We start from the raw sequence: 23,454 nt of genomic DNA, 5'->3' as shown, positions 1-23,454 counted from the left end.
ATGTAGTTCTTTCTCCACTACTTTTTCTGTCACCTCAGCTGGAAAGTATTGCACCACCATTTTTTGTGTCCAGTCTGTTAGTAGTTGGTGGGCGAAAAACAGGGTTTTTGCTGCTTGGAAAAAGCGCAAGCCCAGCCTCTGGTCTTCTAATGTATCCAAGTGGTATTTGACTATGTTTCCTCTATAGATGGCTTTGATTGGTCCTTTCACGTTCTTCTTGATTTGAGCATTGAGAGTTAGGTAGCCTCTTCTATATTGTACTGTTATTGGCGGAATCTTCGCCGGTGACTACTCTGTCGGTTCAATTTGTGCTGGTGCGATGGCAGAAGTCGTTCCCGCCGCATCTGGCGGCGATGTCACACCCGTTTGTTCGCTCCCAGGTTGCAGAGGGGAGAATCTGTTGGCAGCCGGGACAGGATTGTGTTTTTCGAAGCGCCATCCGCCTCCTGTGAGATTTTCCACTTCCTGCTTGCGCGCTGTCAGTCCACTAGTTGGAAACCATTGGTGGCGCCTTCATTGTTTTGGCATTGTCCATCTCCGTCTGAATCGCCAGAATCGGATGCATAGTCCTGCAGTGGTGTACCTTCCTCTTCAGATGAACTGTCACTCCCTTTTTGAACCGAAGTCAACATTCCGCACGCAGTATCTGGCACGCAGATCCGTCTGACGTCTGTCCTCCTCGCTGATGGGTCGTTTTTCGGTGTTGCGATGATGGTCGGAGGTGGAGAGTAAGTCGACAACAATTCTTCCCGCGCTATCCTGCCTTGTTTCTGATCTAGATCGTGGTCGTGGAGGGCGCGGGATTACCAGCTGCGGGGCTGGCCCACCATCGTCCCCTACCCTTGGCATGGCTGATCATGCCATGTCTGAAGGCTGGGTTGTCATAATCGACTGTCTATCTGCCATAGCCAAGGCACTGTAAACAGAGTGGCAAGCCCCGCCGGACTGCAACCGTCCAATTGCTCCGCCTCGGCCGCAGGCGCACTGCGGTCGGCTTTCTCTGGCTCGGCGCTCTCGACTGCTCACGCCTCCGGTGCTCTGCAGGGGTCGCGTGCTGTCGCTGGTGCCGCAGCTGCGCTCGCTCGACGGCAGCTGCGTGCTGCCCGGGGAGCGCGAGATTCCGCTGCCGGTGTTCGCGCCGCCCTTCCTGGTGGCCGAGCAGCCGCCCACGCCGCCCGCGCGCGAGGTGGAGCTCCAGGAGGCGGACACCTCCAGCTGGTTGGACCTGCTGTGCGCGGAGATTCAGCTGCGGCGGCAGCAGCGCGCCGACCGCATCCGCGCAATGCTCGAGGCCGAGCAGGCGTCCGACGAGTTCGGCTTCTAGAGCCAGCGGCCGCGGCCGCTGCCGCTACCCGTAGAGCCAGCGCGGTCTTCGCGTCCCTCACAACGACTGTTACCTGTACCGTCCTTTCCTGGCCAGTGTTATTCACCAGAACGAGAAGTAAGAGCCGCATGTACTGTGAGGTGGCGGTTGTGAACTTAAAATATTTGAATGGGTGTTACCTGAGGCAAATAAACGTGGTGATTTGGCAAGAATATTAATACATCACGTCGTTGTATTTCTCGGCGAGTTGAAATAATATAAAGCTCTCGTATTTCAAGCCAACTGAGTTCGTCAATGTTGCAGCAGGCCGGGGTTTAGTGACACGAGATATTGAGCGTCAGTGACAGAGGAGGACAAAGGTTATTTTGTCAGGGATGGCGGGAGGGGAAACGACACTTTGTGGGCGGTGGTGTGGGCTCTCTCCTTGGATCGAAGGGATAGGTCTACATCTACATGATTACTCTGCAATTCACATTTAAGTGCTTGGCAGAGGGTTCATCGAACCACAATCATACTATCTCTCTACCATTCCACTCCCGAACAGCGCGCGGGAAAAACGAAAACCTAAATCTTTCTGTTCGAGCTCTGATTTCTCTTATTTTATTTTGATGATCGTTGCTACAGCAAAATATTTTCGCATTCGGAAGAAAACGTTTGTGACTGAAATTTCGTAAATAGATCTCGCCGCGACGAAAAACGTCTTTGCTTTAATGACTTCCATCCCAACTCGCGTATCATATCTGCCACACTCTCTCCCCTATTACGTGACAATGCAAAACGAGCTGCCCTTTTTTGCTCCCGTTCGATGTCTTCTGTCAATCCCACCTGGTAAGGATCCCACACCGCGCAGCAATATTCTAACCGAGGACGAACGAGTGTAATGTAAGCTGTCTCTTTAGTGGACTTGTTGCATCTTCTAAGTATCCTGCCAATGAAACGTAACATTTGGCTCGCCTTCCCCACAATATTATCTATGTGGTCTTTCCAACTGAAGTTGTTCGTAATTTTAACACCCAGGTACTCAGTTGAATTGACAGCCTTGAGAATTGTACTATTTATCGAGTAATCGAATTCCAACGGATTTCTTTTGGAACTCATGTGGATCGCCTCACACTTTTCGTTATTTAGCGTCAACTGCCACCTGCCACACCATACAGCAATCTTTTCTAAATCGCTTTGCAACTGATACTGGTCTTCGGATGACCTTACTAGACGGTAAATTGCAGCATCATCTGCGAACAACCTAAGAGAACTGCTCAGATTGTCACCCAGGGTCATTTATATAGATCAGGAACAGCAGAGGTCCCAGGACGCTTCCCTGGGGAACACCTGACATCACTTCAGTTTTACTCGATGATTTGCCGTCTATTACTACGAACTGCGACCTTCCTGACAGGAAATCACGAATCCAGTCGCACAATTGGGACGATATCCCATAGGCCCGCAGCTTTATTAGAAGTCGCTTGTGAGGAACGGTGTCAAAAGCTTTCCGGAAATCTAGAAATACGGAATCAACTTGAGATCCCCTGTCAATAGCGGCCATTACTTCGTGCGAATAAAGAGCTAGCTGCGTTGCACAAGAACGATGTTTCTGTGAGTGAAACATTGGTGGTTCCACTAACAGTCATTTACTGAGACATAGGACCCTTTAAACAAACAGACAAATACAACAGGTTTTAACTCGCTCAATTTCTCGCAGCAGCGGAGCGGTGGAGTCGTAGCGTGCAGATTCCAGTGACCTCTGATGCGGCGAAGGCTCGTGTTGCAGCGGTGCGCCGGCGGGGTCTTCTTCCATTCAACACCGTACCCGTGACTCACTGCGGCGGCGGCGCGGTCATCTCCTTGTGAATACGCTCGGTGCGTTATTAACAAGCAGCTACGGCGTGGCGCGGAGTGCACCATCCCGGAATCGAATTAGTGACCCTCAGGTTCGGCGTCTTCTGGCGGAGTTCATCAACTTCTACATCTACATCTCCATCTACATGGATACTCTGCAAATCACATTTAAGTGCCTGGCAGAGGGTTCATCGAACCACCTTCACAATTCTCTATTATTCCAATCTCGTATAGCTCGCGGAAAGAATGAACACCTATATCTTTCCGAACGAGCTCTGATTTCCATTATTTTATGGTGGTAATCGTTCCGCACTGTGTAGATCGGTGTCAACAAAATGTTTTCGCATTCGGAGGAGAAAGTTGGTGAGTGGAATTTCGTGAGAAGATTACGTCGCAACGAAAAACGCCTTACTTTTAACGATTTCCAGCCCAGATCCTGTATCATTTATGTGACACTCTCTCCCATATTTCGCGATAATACAAAACGTGCTGCCTTTCTTTGAACTTTTTCGATGTACTCCGTCAGTCGTACCTGGTAGGGATCCCACACCGCGCAGCAGTACTCTAAAAGAGGACGGTTCACATGTGATCCATTTGGTAAGGCCGCAGTCCCTTCGTCCTCACCAGCCACCTAGGTAAGTACCACATGGACTTCTTTCTGGTAACATCTGGGATGGCATCATCTGCGTTGACCTATTGGCGCGGTACCGACATCTTCTTCTGTCGAGCAGCGTGGCGGCTAAATCGTTGTAGCGAAGTATGACGTCCGCTGACTGACCATTGATCCGTCCGTCCAGGTGACGTTTCGTCGTGTCTTCTTTCTTCCCTCGAAGAACATCTTCAAAGGACTATCTCAAGCCGATTTTTCGGAGGTATTTGTCCGGTGGTTTTGTCAACGTCGCGAAGTTTCTATGGCGGCAACTAACTCTTCGGTCGTTGATCTATGCTCCTCACGTTGGACAGAAACGTGACCAATGTCGACACACGTGCCGGCTTTCCACTGTTTTACCTCTATGCTGGCGTGGTCGGACATTGCCCTGTCGTCCACCTTTTCATCGCCAGACACGTCACGCACGTGAGTTCAGTATGCCGACAGTTCCTGAAGCATTGACCACTGATGTGCGAACAGCGCTGGTCGTTGTTTTTCTTGGAAGCATTGCCCATCTGCTCGGTCATTGATCTCTCGAAGTGCTGACTGCTGCTGCGCAAACTCCGCTGGTCATCGGCCTTCTCACGATGGGCAGCAACATGACCAATGTCACACACGTGCCAGCTATTCTTATTCGACTATGGCTTAACTTGTCGATGTCTGTAAAATTTTCACTTAACCTATAATAAGTCTTTACGTATTTTTCTGCTTTGAACAATCATAAATAACACAATTTTTATACGTAATTAGTATACACTCTACAATGCGGCGCGACGTTTCTATGTGTTTCACTTCGATCATCGGGCGAAGTTGATTTGTATAATATAGCCAACAGATTGCGACAAGATTTAACTCGACATGGTTTCGACACCGACTGTGGAAGTCTTCATCAGAAAATCCAAAACAGTTACCCAAACAGATGTATGAGGTGACTATATTCACGTGTAATGACAGATCGAGAGGTTTACGAGCAGAATGCTCTCTTCAGTAAAACAACTTATTAAAATTATACTTAAAACCATATAAAAGGTACAGATATTGGAACTGACATAACAATGGCACTTCCCAGTAAAAATCATAGTTACATGATGTAGCACACTGTGCGCCACTAAGGGCTGTAAGGCAATGGGATACTGGAAGCGGCATTAGACTAAAAGGATCACAAGTCGCAGTTGTCACAACATGAGCACAAAAAAAGTCACACCATCTAGCAGCAATCCAAGAAATCTGCTGCTTGCATCAACAAAAATGTTTCAAATAGAATATAAGTGTTCATGTCGCAAGTCAACATCCACTATTATGCAAAATAAAAATTTATACAGGACAATGCAGGAGCAAATATTCTATACATTACAATGTGATAAATAAAAATGCGGGAGGAAGACGATATCGTAGAGTCTGTTCTGAAGAAAAGTAGGATTCAGTATTAGCCATTTCTAAGTAATTTTTATTACGTGGCTGCAACTGTTCGTTCAGAATGAAACAATCACTAGGAGAAAGGTATTTGAAAATACCTAATTCTTCAAGGATATTAAGTCTGACGCCTTTCTTTTCTGTGTGCGGGGTACTCACGTCATGAATTCCTTTACCCTTGTAGTATTTAATTAATAAATGATCAGTAAAGACTAGTGGTATATATTTGCACCTTTCTCTCCTCTGAAATGTTCTATAAATCTAACAGCCTCTGTCTGTCATTTGTAATAGGCTGGACATGTATCACAGCTAATTTTATAGACACCTGAGTTCTGTAAGGGAGAATGTACTGGTTTCAGATTATGAATAAGGCCAATTTTTAAATTATTATTAGTACAAGGCGAAGTGACTTCCTTGTCCTTACACACTATCTGATCAAAGCAATCCGGACATCCCTGTATAATGAGGAATTGATCAGTAGATGTCAGGAGAGGCAGACCCGCCACTATAAAAATAAGCAGGGGTTACTGAGAAGCAATAGCAACAGAAAGGCGCTTCTAAAGCTGTCCAAGTCGACTGTTGGTGATGTAACTGTGAAGTGGAAACGCGAGAAAACAACCACAGCTAAGACCAAGACGAGCCAGACCTCATGTACTGTCAGATACTGAATGTCGAGCGCCGAGGAAGGCGGGTTTTGAAGAATTGTATGAAAGTACCGGAAGGAAACAACCGAAAATTTCAAGAGGCTACCACCTGTCCAGTGAATCGAAGCCCAGACAACCTTCAAACAGATCACGGCGGAGAGTTTCGGAATAGATACCTCAAGACTGTGATGGAGCGGTATGGAATACATCACTGCTCGACGTTCAACCACCTGAAGGCGAGTGTCGTGGAACGTCTGAACAGAATAGTGAAAACCCAAATGTGGATGCGATTCAATCCTCGTGGCTCACACAAATGGATCGATATCCTCCCGCAAATAATTCCACAGTATAATCGAATCAAATATTCCACAACAAAAATGAGACCAATCAATGTTCATGATAATAGACTTATAAATACAGTATACAACCGTATTAAAATGTTAGATCTGCGGAAACAGAAATTTAACGTAGGTGATTTAGTACGTATTTCAAAAGACAAGACAGCATTTGAGAAGTCACACATGCCAAACTTACAACCCTTCCACTACCGTTATAATTTTGTATGGTTTTACCTACATAACAGAACCCCTGTCTCTATGTTGCCATGTATAACCCTCTTACTACAACTTAGTTTAGTACACTATGGGAGGATAGTCCTGTTAATAGTAAAAGCTAATCAATAGAGTTATCCTTTCTACGGGATTTGACTGTGTGTTGTGTCTAATGCTCAAGTAAATCAGATTAAGCAATTCTTTTCCTAAGGACTTACCCAACGGTTAGAAAAAAACGCAGTATGAATTGTATTATATTGAAGCTAGGACAACTCAGTTCCAAGTTCATTTAGTGGTTTAAAACATGTACTAACGGTCGCAAGCCTATCCAGGCAATGAAACAGTGAAGTATTGGAAAAGCAGAAGTATGAATTTTGCCTACTTTCTTGCTACTGTTTAAGTTTCTTCTTCAAATAAATATTACTCCACGTAAACAATGTTGGACTACACTCTTATACATTACGTTTTTAAAAGAGAAAAAGCTCGGTAGATAACTTCAAGGAAGCCAAAAAGCAACTGGCGAGAGGGACCTTTAGAAAAGCATTTTCCATACTCAACAATCTTAAATACTAAAATACGAGTACTTAGATACTAAAGATTCAACTTTTTATAATGAAAATTTCACGTCAGTAAAACCTCTTTATTATTGGAATTCACTTTCAAAAGCTATTACTCTTTGAACTAACTCTGTATATTCATTTAGTAGATTTTAGTAATTTTTCTTCATTCTGACTGAATTTTACGTAAACAAACTTTTGCTATAACACTTTGCACTAGATAAGAAAACTTTCTCATTATTTACACATAAACAATTTAAATGGTGCCTCTTTATATTAACTTGGCACTTCATAACTCTGTAAAACAGGATACTCGGATTAATCAAACACCAGGAAAGAACCCTATATATACCTATGATTATGATGAATTAACAGGCTGAACAAGTTTCTTTAACGTTCAAGACTGGTAATATACCAATAAAACACAGTTTAAATAAATGGTTCACGCTGTACAAAAGTAAAATAACAAACAAAAATATCTTATGTAGTGGCTGTAGGCTTGGGTGTGGCGGACAATTACGATGGCTACACTACCCACAGTACGGCCTTCAAGTACCTTGCTGTTTGGGCTCAGTTTCTCTTCTTGGCGTCGTTCAGTTTTACGTTCAGTAACCGAACAACTCGCAGCTATGCCGTAAGACGTTTGCAGTCCTCATCCGAGGCAATTTTGTGCAAATTTGTAGGCAAAGCTTCTCCTGCTCCACAAGGGTGCTGCCTCAATCACTGCTGCCTACAGACTGTGTGACTTACTTCCTGTGCCTGCTCTAGATAGCGCGCCAATTCGCCCTTGCCACCTTTTCCACTCCTCAGAGCCATTTCGTTTCAAACAAAAGCACACTGGCTTTTACATAACACCCATTTCTTACATTGCTCAAAAGCGTGATCTTTTCTTACAGCTGTCAAATTTACATCAATATGAACAGTTTATACACACAAATATTTTAAATACAAAATGTCATCAGAAAATTCTTTAACGTAATAAACAACTTTACATAGTTTATTACATACATTACTCACATACAATGAAAAGGATTACATCTTCCAGTATAGGACACTTTACTTTACATACACAGATAATATGGTTCCAATATGCGAAAATTTTAAAGCAAAAAATTGTAAAAAAATTAGATGAACCATATACAAGTAGTGTTATAATCGGTCCCATCGGATTAGGGAAGGATGAGAAAGGAAGTCGGCCGTGCCCTCTCAAAGGAACCATCCTGGAATTTGCCAGAAGCGATTTAGGGAAATCACGGAAAACCTAATTCAGGATGGCTGGGCGCGGGTTTGAAGTGTCATCCTCCCAAATGCGAGTCCAGTGTGCTAACCACTGCACCGCCTCGCGCGCTCAGTGGGTGAGAAGGGAATCAGACAGAGTTGTAACCTATCCTTGATGTTATATCATTTGTATATTGAGCAATCTGCAAAGAAAACCAAAGAAATATTTGGAGTAGGAATTAAATTCCAGGGAGAAGAAATAAAAACTTTGACGTTTGCTGATGACATTGTAATTCCGTCAAAGACAGCAAAGGGCTTGGAAGAGCAGTTGAATGGGATGGCCAGGGTCTTGAAAACAGGATATAAGATGAACATCGACAAAAGCAAAACAAAGATAATGGAATGTAGTCTAATTAAATAAGTTGATACTGAGGGTATTAATTAGGAAATGAGACACTTAAAGTTGTAGATGAGTTTTGTTATTTGGGGAGCAAAATAACTGATGATCGCTGAAGTAAAGAGGACAACGGCAAAGAAAGAAATTTAAGTGTTAGGAAGTCTTTACTAAAGGCATTTGTCTCGAGTTTAGCCATGTATGGAAGTGAAGCATAAGCAGTAAACAGTTTAGACAAGAAGGGAATAGAAGCTTTTGAAATGTGGGCGAATACTGAAGGTATCACGTAACTAAAGAGGAGGTACTGAATAGAAATGGAGAGAAAAGAAATCTGTGGTACAGCCTGACTAGATGAAGTTATTGGTTGACAGGACACATTCTGAGACATCTAGGGATGACCGCTTAAAACAGGAAGGAAACGTGGGGTTAAAAATCGTAAAGGGGGACCAAGAAATGAGTACAGTAAGCAGATTCAGAAGGATGTCAGTTGCAGTAGTTATTCAGAATTGAAGGGGCTTGCACTGGACAGACTAGCTTGGAGAGCTGCATCAAACCTGTCTTCAGACTGATGACCGTAATAACAACAACATTAGTTTATGATACCTTAGATTAAGAATGAACAAAAGTGGACACTTAGGGTCTTCAAAATCCCTAGCTAGTATAGCTGATTCAGTGTTGTTAGCAAATGGCTGAAAGCGGCAAAACGTACCAACAATGAAGGTTACATATTTGTTGCATTTCAAACAGCATTGTTGATGTGAGGAAAATAAATGATGTCATACATTATTAGGTAACCTCAGTATTTTTATTGAAATCTTACAATTTTTCATTATAACCTAAGTAAGTCAGAAATGATGAAGATTGTAGAAGGTGAAGGAAAAACTATTGTTGTTGGAACAGATTGATAAGATTCTCCTATAGATGTGATGTAATGCTGATGTCGACAATGAGATATATTTTTCACCTGAATGATGATGAATACTTGCCCTGAGATAGAGAAGAGGATGAAAGCAGTGACATAAGGGAATAGAAAAAGGAAGATAATGAAGATGACGTCATTCATAATAATTATGGTGCAATAGTAAATGATTACAACACTAAGAAATATAATTCCACTGGAATAATTGAATAACTGGGTGCAAAGAGCGCTCAGTGCCGGATTTCATCCTACAATATAATCTGAGATAAACGTGGTCCTAAAGCAACACCCTCTATTTCAAAAAAAAGAAGCCCTAAAGCTCCAATTTACCCCAGGCATTATATCTGTAGTAGTATGGGAAGCTAACAGAGGATAGGTGAGAGTACAACAAGTGGAATGGAGATTTCCCTAACAGTGTACCTAAGGTATAGAAGGAAATAGATGGGGAAGAATTAGAGGCCTGCAATAGTTACAGATCAGGGCAGGAGGATTTGGGTGAACAGCGGAATGAGGAAAATGCTAGGCTTATTTTCAGGGCAACAGTGCACCTAAAAATATTTCGAGTTACCACACATTTCTTCAGATCTGACAGTAGAGAAATTAGGCCAGATCGTAGGATTCATGATAAAGTAACTGCACTTAGAAACACTTCAAGGCTTCCTTCAATGCACAATTCGGGCTTTGACATGACTGTTGATGAACAGCTTATTGCCTTTAAGAGGGAAATGTGCATTTCGACAATTCTTGAAACGCAAGCCTGCTAAATATATTAAAAAATTATGGTGGGCTTGCAATTCTAGAAATTCATTTCCATTCAGTGGACAGATTTACTTAGGAAAGTAACACCGCCAACAGAGAGAAGTAAATCAAAGTTCCACAGTCATAAAGTTCCTATCAACAAAATGGGTCTGAGGCGGCGCGTTTACCTTCGTCTATTACCTGCACTTACTTGTGAACTCGTTGCAGCGTATCGCCGGTAGGAAATCCGAGCAAAAACCTACCGTATTGCAACTTTCACCAGGCTGCATACAACGTAACTATTCTAAGAATCGGGAAAACGTATTAATTTCGAATGAAAGGTGGCAATACTGGCAAAACTCGGGTATATTCTGAGCCCTGAGATGTACACGTTCACTGCCAGGCCCGTGCTAATCTTAACAGTCATGCACAAACCCTTTCATTCACGTTAGCAAGTTTATGGTTACGTATTTCCCGAAATCTGAACAGCTACCAAGCACGGATTGTTCTTGAATGAAAATGGTCGCCATACTATTAAGTTTATCGGTGTCTAATGCACTCAAGTTTTTAGTCACCGATCTGTTCAATATGCCACGCGGAATTACTGTCTTTTCTCGTACACAAAATTACTTAAAAAATCCGTACTTTCTAAAAAACACACAGGACTAAATGTGCCTTCACTTTAAAACGCTTTTGAAACATGTAGCACAACTAAAACCGGCAAATTATAACTTCCTTCGGAGCTCATACTACACACGACCGTACCATTGAACGGCTGGGCTCCGACTCTTAGAATGCTGTAAGCATTCTGTAAGCATTCTCTATCTCCAAGAGAAAAGACGCGCGAAGAACGTTCTGATTGGTCAGTTTTCTTTAAGGCCAATAGAAAAACATTATTCTCCCGCGTTATTCCCCGCTTTTCATGACTAACCAATCAACAAATAACACACTTTCGAACTGTACTTTTCCCGAAATAAATATTTTACATTCTGATATTTTGTTTATACTTTACGTTATTAACTATTTACACTTGCACTCGAATTAGCTTTCATTTTACCACAAACTTGCTCAACGTATTATGATACATAATTCCCCGCCGTCTGCATTCACACTGTCTTAAAACTTCCTCACACTAGTTCGTACCGCGTTCATCAGTAGAACAATGGTCTACTTATTTGCTTTAGACCACATTCACGCATCATTCACACTACTAAAAGCAAAACTGTACAAACATAAATAAACAAAAAAGCCCTCTAGAAATAAACAGGACAATTCACAAAAACATTCTCTTGACCTGTTTCTTAAATGTCTCAGAGCACTACTGGACTCTGGTGTTCAAAATTCTTAACTACATTATAGTTCTTTCTGTTTAGTCCTATCCACTACTGTCCCCTAGCAGATGAAAATTAGAACTACGTACTCGACTGAACCCGCTTCAGACCATCTGTCACTGTACACGCATAAGTCATTCTCCCGATACCCAGGCTCTAGATGGGAGCTATTACAGCGCCATCTATCACAAAGCGAAAAAGTGGTCCAACTAAAACATTCATATTTCTTTACGTACTAAACGAATATGTAATACAAAATGGGAGTTCCTATTTGAAAAAACGCAGTTGATATCCGTTTGATCTATGGCAGCGCGATCTAGCGGGCCAACCATAGCGCCATCTGGTTTCCCCCTTCAAGCTAGACGAGTTTCGTTCTTTGTGGTTTCTGCGTTGGATGCTTATTTCGTGAGATATTTGGCCCGGTCACTATCAATGGACCACCCTGTATAATGCTGAATTTTCTTCCATACAGCCGGCCAGTGTGGCCACGCGATTAAAGGCGCTTCAGTCTGGAACCGCGCGACCGCGACGGTCGCAGGTTCGAATCCTGCCTCGGGCATGGATGTGTGTGATGTCCTTAGGTTAGTTAGGTTTACGTAGTTCTAAGTTCTAGTGGACTGATGACCTCAGATGTTAAGTCCCATAGTGCTCAGAGCCATTTGAACCATCTTCCATACAAAATAGAAAACACAAATTTTCACTTGTTGTATATTATCTACTAATAATAAAACCAGTTGTGGATCATAACATTGTGATGTTACAACAGAGAAATTGCGACAAAACCAAACAATAAATAAAGTTATATAAATCCTTCCACTTGATGGTCGTGGTGCAGCAAGTGTGATAGACTTTCAGGAGGAAAATACAATCTCAGTTGCAAAACAGCATAAGCTTTGTTGACGCATTTCACCTTTCTGAGGCATCTTCAGAATTCGTATAGCAACTGGGCCACGATGACTGCAATGCATTATATATTGTAGGAACATCACATATCACACAACAAGCATCTGTAACTGCTGTCGGGATTAGCGCAATTTGGACTAACCGACCTTGGCTTATCATGAACAGAACAGTCTGATGGTTTCAACAGAACAAAATTCTTTGTCGCGTTAACAGCATCTGCTGAACAGATTGGAAAAGCGATTGTTCCCTACGTCAAGTACGAATCCGAACGTTTAACTCACAGGTGGGACGTTCTGAACATGAGTATAACTAAGGAAGAAACCAGTCATAAAACTGGTCGTTGACACTGTATCCTGGAGTGATAAAAGTAATCATGGAAAATAAAAACATAAAACATACAACAACATATAAAAATGCACATACCCAACAATAAAAAATACACCAGAAATTAAAAACATATGATGAAACACTACGCCCCTGGTAGTTTGCGCGGAAGCAGTTTGCCAGTTGTGACTCGTTTGTTATCACAGACTATACACATAACACTGCACCACTAAATACAATTACATGGTCAGTTGGCGCGAACTTTATAGTGGACACTGTATTCCCCTATGACGGAAGCGAAGCGCCGTCACTGAATCGGGCCGGGAAATGCAGCTTCTGGTCAGAACGATTGTGCGCTCTGGTCGTCGGTCGACAGTGGTTGGCTGTTCTTCCTGTAGCAGGGATTGTAGCGCCGGTACTGAAAGCTGCTGTAGTATCAGTGCTGCGGTGGCACTTATTTGAACACGTATGCAGGTTTGACACAGTTAAGGACAACAGTCGTAGGGTTGCCATGAACCACAATGTCTAAAAGTCTGTGTTTTTCATCGTAGGACACGGTACGGGCCAGTGTACAGCAGGCGCAACGGTGTCAACACTGTTCGAAGCATCACAAGCGTGCAGCTTTCCATTTTGCAGGGCATGTAAGTGGTTGACGATCCATGTCTGGAGGCAGTGCTGGTGTCAATGGATGCGACATGTCTCTTAATTGTTAAAGGAATTTCGATTGATTTTGAGTTGGTAACTGTACTGAGCTGGCCTCAAGAAATTTCCTGGGAAGACGCTGTGGTTCACCATAAACTAATTCCACAAGCTGAATATTTTTTTCCAAGTACCGTTATGACTACTAGGGCCTGCCATTTACGCTGAAGAGCCAAAGAAACTGGTACATATGCCTAATATCGTGTAGAGTTCCCGCGAGCACTCAGACGTGCCGCAACACGACGTGCATTGGACTCGACTAATGTCTGAAGTAGTGCTGGAGGGAACCGACACCATGAATCCTGTAGGGTTATCCATAAATCCTTAAGAGTACGACGGGGTGGTGATTTTTTCTGAACAACACGTTGCAAGGCATTCCAGATATGCTCAATAATGTTCATGTCTGGGGAGTTTGGAGGCCAGCGGAAGTGTTTAAACTCAGAAGAGTGTTCCTGGAACCACTCTGTAGCAGTTCTGGACGTGTAGGGTGTCGCATTGTCGTGCTGGAATTACCCCAGTCCGTCAGAATGCACAATGGACGTGAGTGGATGCAGGTGATCAGACAGGATGCTTACGTACTTGTCACCTGTCAGAGTCGTGTCTAGACGTAAGCAGGTGTCCCATATCACTCCAACTGCACATGGCCTACACCATTACAGAGCCTCCACCAGCTTGAACTGTCCCTTGCTGACATGCATGGTCCATGGTTTCATCAGGTTGTCTCCATATCCGTACACGTCCATCCGCTCGATTCAATTTTAAACGAGATTTATCCGACCATCCAGTCATCAACAGTCCAATGTCGGTGTTCAAATGGTTCACATGGCTCTGAGCACTATGGGACTTAACATCTGAGTTCATCAGTCCCCTAGACTTAGAACTACTTAAACCTAACTAACCTAAGGACATCACACACTTCCATGCCCGAGGCAGGATTCGAACCTGCGACCGTAGCGGTCGCGCGGTTCCAGACTGTAGCGCCTAGAACCGCTCGGCCACAGTGTCGGTGTTGACGGGCCCAGGCGAGGCGTAAAGCTTTGTGTCATGCAGCCATCAAGGGTACACGATGATGTTTCGTTGAATGGTTCTCACGCTACACTTGTTGATGGCCCAGCATTGAAATGTGCAGCAGTTTGCGGAAGGGTCGCACTTCTGTCACGTTGAACGACTCTCTTCAGTCGTCGTTGGTCTCGTTCTTGCGGAATCTTTTTCCGGCCGCAGCAATGTCGGAGATTTGATGCTTTACCGGATTCCGGATATTCACGGTACACTCGTGAAATGGTCGTACGGGAAAATCCCCACTTGATCGCTACCTTGGAGATGCTATGTCCCATCGGTCGTCCAGCGACTATCACGCCACGTTCAAAGCCACTTAAATCTTGATAACCTGCTATTGTAGCAGCAGTAAGCGATCAAGGACTGCGCCAAACACTTGTCGTATAGAGGCGTTGCCGACCGCAGCAACGTATGCTTTTTACATGTCTCTGTATTTGAATAAGCACGCCTATATCAGTTTCTTTGGCGCTTCAGTGTATTACTTTATGCAGTTGTGGTCATAGGCATTGTTGCCCACGCAACACCACGTGGAGGTGAGGCTGCGCGGAGTTCTTTTGGTGTTTCTTTCATTTATTTAGAGCAGTTACAACTATTTTTAAAGGAAAATATAGGAATTTGAAAGTGTGAAATTATAAATTTATGGCATAATTAAAGAAGAGAATAACAGAAGACAGGAAAGAACAACACTACCTGTGGAAGGGGACTTGGTACTGAACTTCAAGTCCAACGTCGACATGTTCATGCGGATCTACTCGATATTGGTGTTGCTTGTTAGAGTGCGCCGGCCGAAGTGGCCGTGCGGTTAAAGGCGCTGCAGTCTGGAACCGCAAGGCCGCTACGGTCGCAGGTTCGAATCCTGCCTCGGGCATGGATGTTTGTGTTGTCCTTAGGTTAGTTAGGTTTAACTAGTTCTAAGTTCTAGGGGACTAATGACCTCAGCAGTTGAGTCCCATAGTGCTCAGAGCCATTTGAACCATTTTTTTGTTAGAGTGCTGTATGTGTGTTGATGTTTGTTAGGTTACATAACAAGTACTACACATAGATTAGTTAGTAAACAAATTCTGTGTGACCTTGGAACAATATCCTACCTCAACGTAATCTAATTAAATTACATACTGTTCGTACACAGCTGTAGGAGATATAACAAGCCACCATTAACCTATTATTAATCTTGTAAAACATGTTTGTAGAATAAAACTAGACTTTTTTGAATAGTGGGCCCATTAATTTCGTGTAATTGCGTAACATGCATGATCTATTTTGCTGTGTATTTACACTGTTTAGTATTGCTTGCTTACTTTATATTAAGTTTATATTGCATTCATATTATTACCTTTACAATGATGTGTTCATTTATGTAACTGCTTAAAAATTTTGGGTATGGGCTTAGCATAGCTTCTAGAACAATATCTATCCACCGACTATTCTAATTACTTCTGCTTTTAATTAGGTAATAAGATATAAATTGAAATCTTTGATTCAAGTTCACGTGATTAGTTGTGCGTGTTTTACTGTTTTATGTGTGTTTTGCATGTCTGTGTCATGTCAGTGTTGTTACTGTCACTCGTTTCATCATCAGTACTGGAGCTACTCGAGTCAGTTTCACAACCGAGGAGTCCAAATCTTGCTTATACGTCGTTCTTAGGCTTAGGAGAATTATAAGAAGTGCAAAACGTGTCGTGGCACATGTAAATGAACGTACAGCATTGTGGGCCTGGAGTCCCCCACTCGGGGAAGTTCGGCCGCCGAGGACAAGTACTTATTACATTCGACGCCACATTGGACGACTTGCGCGTCGGAGATGGGGATGAAATGATGATGAGGACAACACCCAGTCCCTGATCTTAGAAAATCTCCTGCCGCAGCCGGGAATCGAACCCGGGCCCCTTGGCGTGGCATTCCGCCGCGCTGACGTCTCAGCTGACGGGGGCGGACGTCATGGCAGTTGAGTGTTGCCTTCACGGAACAGTTCCATCTCTTGGCCATGCCGTTACTAGCAGGGTGGTAGCTAGTAGTATTATGACATACATACCCACAGAGTCTAGCCAGCTGGACGAACACTTCTGATGCAAACTGCCTGCTCTATTTGTAGTTATGTGGAGCTAACAGTCAAAAATAGCTGGCCAAGTTGACTTGAAGGCAGAGGCTAAGGTTTCTGCAGTGATGTTATCCACAGCTGTTGCTTCCAGGTGGCATATAAATACACTACTGGCCATTAAAATTGCTACACCAAGAAGAAATGCAGATGATAAACGGGTATTCATTGTACAAATATATTATACTAAAACTGACAAGTGATTACATTAGCCGGCCGGAGTGGCCGTGCGGTTCTAGGCGCTACAGTCTGGAACCGCGTGACCGCTACGGTCGCAGGTTCGAATCCTGCCTCGGGCATGGATGTGTGTGATGTCCTTAGGTTAGTTAGGTTTAAGTAGTTCTAAGTTCTAGGGGACTGATGACCACAGCAGTTAAGTCCCATAGTGCTCAGAACCATTTGAACCATTTGATTACATTTTCACGCATTTGGATGCATAGATCCTGAGAAATCAGTACCGAGAACAACCACCTCTAGCCGTAATAATGGCCTTGATACGCCTGGGCATTGAGTCAAACAGAGCTTGGATGGCGTGTACAGGTACAGCTGCCCATGCAGCTTCAACACGATACCACAGTTCATCAAGAGTAGTGACTGGCGTATTGTGACGAGCCAGTTGCTCGGCCATAATGACCAGACGTTTCCAATTGGTGAGAGATCTGGAGAATGTGCTGGCCATGGCAGCAGTCGAACATTTTCTGTATCCAGAAAGGCCCGTACAGGACCTGCAACATGCGGGCGTGCATTAACCTGCTGAAATGTAGGGTTTTGCAGGGATCGAATGAAGGGTAGAGCCACGGGTCCTAACACATCTGAAATGTAACGTCCACTGTTCAAAGTGCCGTCAATGCGAACAAGACGTGCCGAGACGTGTAACCAATGGCACCCGATACCATGACGCCCGGTGATACGCCAGTATGGCGATGACGAATACACGCTTCCAATGTGCGTTCATCGCGATGTCGCTAAACACGGATGCGACCATCATGATGCTGTAAACAGAACCTGGATTCATCCGAAAAAATGGCGTTTTGCCATTCGTGCACCCAGGTTCGTCGTTGAGTACATTATCGCAGGCGCTCCTGTCTGTGATGCAATGTCAAGGGTAACCGCAGCCATGGTCTCCGAGCTGATAATCCATGCTGCTGCAAACGTCGTCGAACTGTTCGTGCAGATGGTGGTTGTCTTGCAAACGTCCCCATCTGTTAACTCAGGGATCAAGACGTGGCTGCACGATCTGTTACAGCCATGCGGATAAGATGCCTGTGATCTCGACTGCTAGAGATACGAGGCCGTTGGGATCCAGCACGGCGTTCCGTATTATCCTCCTGAACCCACCGAGTCCATATTCTGCTAACAGTCATTGGATCTTGACCAACGCGAGCAGCAATGTCGCGATACGATAAACCGCAATCGCGATAGACTACAATCCCACCTTTATCAAAGTCGAAGACGTGATGGTACGCATTTCTCCTCCTTACACGAGGCATCACAACAACGTTTCACCAGGCAACGCCGGTCAACTGCTGTTTGTGTATGAGAAATCGGTTGGAAACTTTCCTCATGTCAGCACGTTGTAGGTATCGCCATCGGAGCAAACCTTGTGTGAATGCTGTGAAAAGGTAATCATTTACATATCACAGCAACTTCTTCCTGACGGTTAAATTTCGCGTCTGTAGCACGTCATCTTCGTGGTGTAGCAATTTTAATGGCCAGTAGTGTAGCTCTATCATTATAAGGAGCAGGGTGCGATTTGTGCTTTTACCAGTGGGGAGGGGGGGGGGGGGGGAAATGGCTTAGGGAGTTAGTAGAATTATATATGTTACTAGCCCGGACCGTGGCGTTACGCATGGTTAAACAGCTATTTATAAATAGATGTTAATGCCGAAACTCACTATTGATGCGTATGCACTATCAGAAAAGCCATCCCTTGTTATATCTTTAAAAGTACATTATAGGTCAAGCTTATTTACAAAATCATCTACATACAGGTACAGATATACGAGGGGAATTTAAAAAGTAGAGGCACATTTGTGAAAAGTTGTACTTGTTCTGCTGATAGAAAACTGAAACATATTAATAGTATTATTAAAAACTTTCAGTGTTCGGCTCCACAAATTTAAATTATATGTAAATTTTTACTCCAATGCGTGGGAAATAAACATCCCAGGTTGGGATGCATAAACTAAAACCAGAGGAGGGGATGGTCTGATGCAGAGGGGGGGGGGGGGGGGGGGGGGAAATACCCCCCATCCCCCCTGCAAATCGCACACTGGCTAAGGAGCTGGCGTTTTACAGAGGAAGTGGTCTCACAACATCAAGGTGTACTTGAGTGAAGCGAGATGTTGCATCTGGAAAATTATGCACTGGCACATGCAAATGATGGGAAACTACATTGAAGGCATGTCCACGTCCACTCTCCTCAGTCCGTCTTCATACCTGGGCAAACTAAGTATTGTGACAGGAAGCAAAAGGATGGACGGGCTCCAGGGTGACTTAGGTTGTGGACATTGTCAAAGGCTTGTCGCTGGAAAGGTGATGGGAGAAAAGGTCGAAGTCTTCCTCAGGAGACGTCACAATATAGTCTGGTATCTTCTCGATGAGTTGCAATGCTGACGTGACATTGTCGACAAATATTTGGAGCTTTTGGTTGTCCTGTTAAGTATGTGCCAACTCCTTAAAGTCGAAAGGGCCCACTACATTGCTGACATGCGGGAGACAGTCAGCCACTACGTTATAAATGCCAGAAACGTGCCTTAAGCCTGTACTAAACTGGCTAGATGATTGTACTGACGGGAAGAACAGTTGATACTACGGTATTCCCTTTGAATTTGTAGATCAGTGGTTTGTGATTCATGGAGATTGTGAACGTCCTCGCTTCTATTTGCGGACGGGAATATTTGACTGCCTCGTATATGGCCAGGAGTTCGTCGTCTTATGCACTCACTCACACTGAGACGGCGACAGTCTGCATAACAAATAGGTGAGCGGTTGCCATGAATTTTCTGACAGTTGTTGGAGTATCGCACCAACATCATTTTGACATGCGTCCAGGACTAATGCTAAAGGTGCGTCCACATAGGGTGCGCAAGCGGTGCTGCATTTCCTATGCTGTTCGATGCGGCCTCGAAAGTAGAGCACATTGTTTTATTTCACTCCACTAGAGCGCCGCCTCGAACCTTGCGGTCGGAAACTGTTCCATTCAAAGGCTCCTGCAGTTCCGCTGCGCGGGGTATGTGTCGGCGGTAAAAGTTCAGCATGACAAAAACCTGGCGTTAACTCCTTGAGTGCCATCGGCTGTGGTGTTTTTATGATCGCTTCGATGTTTCTCCGTCAGTGGAAGGGAACCTGTAGATGAAATTAGGTGCGCTAGGAACATCACCTTAGGCTGTCCAAACGCACACTTGACCACATTCAACACCACGCCCAGATGTTCTAGGTGCTTAAATACTTCTTGCAGATGCTGGTGATATTTCTTCCGGGTGACAAAAAACACAAGTGTGTCGTCCAGGTAAATGAAATGTCGTGCGGCTAGGGCCTCCCGTCGGGTAGACCAGTCGCCTGGTGCAAGTCTTCTTAGTTGACGCCACTTCGGCGACTTGCGCGTCGGGGATGATAAGATGATGATGAAGACAACACAACACCCAGTCCCTGAGTGGAGAAAATCTCCGACGCAGCCAGAGATCGAACCCGGACACATTTTCACGGCATTCCGTCGCGCTGACCACTCAACTACCGAGAGTCGTCCAGGTAAGCTAGGCAAACTGGTGGACCTTACAGAATTTAGTCGATAAGTCTCTGTCAGGTTTTTTCCACGTTCCGTAACCCAAACATCATAAATTTGCTATCAAAGAGTCCATGGGGTGACTATCCCTGTCTTTAGAATGTCCTCTTCTGCCAAAGGTATCTGCATATACGCTCTGGAGCAGTCCAACACGCTGAATACCGTCGCACCATGTGGCATGTCTCTGTAATCGCGTAGCAATGGCACGAGATAGTGATCAGGCATGGTTCTTACGTTGAGCATGTGATAGACACCACAGGGGCGTCAGGTTCCTCCTTTCTTCGGGACAAGGTGCAGCGTGGACGACCACGAGCTACACGATCACCGAATTATGCCTTATTTAATCGTCGCATGGAATTCCACTTTAGCAATAGCCAAATAATCATGTGCCAGTCTCTTGGGTCTACAACACACCGGTGGACCGTCTGTGGTTTCCACATGGTGTACTGTGTTGAGTGCCACAGGTGTACGTGTTCTAGGTGGTCTGTTCAAGGTCGGATATTGCCCCAGCAATGGAGCGTACTCCTCGTCATACACCTTTATTAGTTTGGCACTATGTGGTAATGTGATGTGGTGAAAGCCTGTTGCCCTCAGTCCGGTAACGCTGTCGACCAATTTATCATTGACAGCATCTGGTGAAAGACTGTAATGTACCAAAAGACCAGCTCTTATTATCAGCCATATAACGATGGTAATGGTTAAGTCCCAGATAAAGGGATGGTGTAGTCCCAAACGTAACTCTGTACTCTGCATTCCATGCATAGAGATGGATGGGATGTTGTGGCAGATAAACAGAATGCAGTCGGTGGTCTGCAGTGGTGGACTGAATTTCTTGGTAGGATGCTTAAATCTGAACTGATGTCTACTAAACACTTCCTATCACTAACTGACACCATGACTTTGTTGGGCAGTCAGTTGCGCCCCCTCCCAGCTGTCACTGGCATTTGGGTATGAATACCGTTTTGTACATGCGCTGGAGCGCCAAAGAAACTGGTATAGGCATGTGTATTCAAATACAGAGATACGTAAACAGGCAGAATAGGCGCTGCGGTCGGCAACGCCTATACTGTATAAGACATGTGTCTGGCGCTGTTGCTGTTGACGGGAGACGCGCTCCTGCCGTCGCAGCGGAAGGAGCTCTCAGCTGGTGATGGCCGGTCCAACGGTAGCTATTGGGGTTTTAGGCCTCGCTGACCGCTCTGCTCTACAGAGAGTCTCCTTTCGAAGCGTCAGTAGCGCTCGGTGGATCGGCGGAAGGTTGAGCTTTGCTCCCTTTCGTCGAAAAGCCGCGTAGTTCGCTGAGAAGCTTAATTGTCACAAGAGTCACTGACTCGTAGCAACCCGTAACTTCGGTTACAAACTCCCTTAGCGAGACTATCTCGTTGCCGGCCGCGGTGGCAGTGCGGTTCTAGGCGCTGCAGTCCGGAACCGCGGGACTTCTACGGTCGCAGGTTCGAATCCTGCCTCGGGTATGGATGTTTGTGATGTCCTTAGGTTAGTTAGGTTTAAGTAGTTCTAAGTTCTAGGGGACTGATGACCTAAGATGTTAAGTCCCATAGTGCTCAGAGCCATTTGAACCACTATCTCGTTCTGTGTTAGGGTTGACCGGTGCCAGGGGCCCGTTCACGTCGGACCACCCCGCGTACTGCAGACCACTTTTCTTCCTCCGTGCCACTGCACCAACGGCGCACGCTAGGCCGTAGGGCATTCCCCCTCTTCCATAAGACCTATTTGTTAGCTCTTTCTTTTCAGAAAAAGCAAAATTGTCGTGCCCAACCACACCTAATAAAGCTCCTGACAACACCACGATGGCAGATTCCGCCGGTGTTTCCCTCGCCCTAACCCGCAGCAAGGCTGCAGCGAAAGAGGCGCGTGATTCGGCTGTTCCCGTCGACGTCAACGTCCCGCTTGCCGCCGTTGAGGAAGTGTTAGCCGACAAGGATCGGCAGATCGCTGCGCAAGCGCAGGAACTGCTGAACCAGCGTCGACCTCTGCGGCCCAAGCGATTCCCCCACGCGGACAAGTACCCTCCACATCACGCTACATTCACCTGTAACTGGTGACTCATGCACTACAGTCCCCCTCCAGCAGCTGACTCCAATGGCTGCAGATGCGGACACTGAATACCACTACACTGGGCCCTGGCAGGTGGAGGGCCCACGACGCAAACCCAGAAACAGCACGCAAACAAGCGAGCAACCACACTCGCTAGGTAGCCAAAAGGCGCTGCTGCCTACACCGAAACCCACACTTCCGGTTAGGAACACTGCCACAACAACAAACACGACCCGACCTGCGGTCAGCAACACCACAGAAACACCAACCACAGCTACGCCCGCACAACAGAAGACTGGTTTTCCCCCAGTCGTAATACAAAACTGCGGGGACCTTACTATCCTCAACACAACATTCACGGAAAGGCACACACCTTGCACGCTACACACGAAGTACTCTGAGGATAGGGCCTCACTGTACACGTCAACTAACAACGAATACAAACATCTCCTTATCTTCCTCAAAGAAAAGGGGATCGAACATTATACGTACAGGACTGCTGAAGAACGAACACAGCAGTACGTGGTAAAGGAAGTGGACCCCAATACCCCAAACACTACAGTACAAGCGGCTCTCAACTTCCTAGGATTAGACTGTAAAAGTGCTTCCAGGATGACGGGCTTCCGCTCCCACCATCGTCTACCACACTACCTGGTCGAGATGGCCGACACGGCCGCCTCCCGCGGCCTTCTGCAGGTAAAAAGCCTTCTGCAGATGGACGTAAGGGTAGAGATATACGAACCACCACCCAACAATGTAACAACTGCCAGTGGTTCGGTCATTCGGCCCTTCGCTGCAGCCTGGCACCCCATTGCCGCGGATGCGCTGGCAAACACGCATCCAACGCCTGCACACTAATCCACCAAAACATACGCCGTTGCGCCAACTGTGGCCAAGGCCATGCGGCCAACTACAGGGACTGCGACGTGTACAAAGAGGCGCAGAGGCGCAAAAATCAAAAATC

Source organism: Schistocerca serialis, chromosome 2 (genome assembly GCF_023864345.2).
Source record: "Schistocerca serialis cubense isolate TAMUIC-IGC-003099 chromosome 2, iqSchSeri2.2, whole genome shotgun sequence".
In the NCBI taxonomy this organism is placed as follows: Eukaryota; Metazoa; Arthropoda; class Insecta; order Orthoptera; family Acrididae; genus Schistocerca; species Schistocerca serialis.
Note: the sequence above shows the minus strand (reverse complement) of the source record.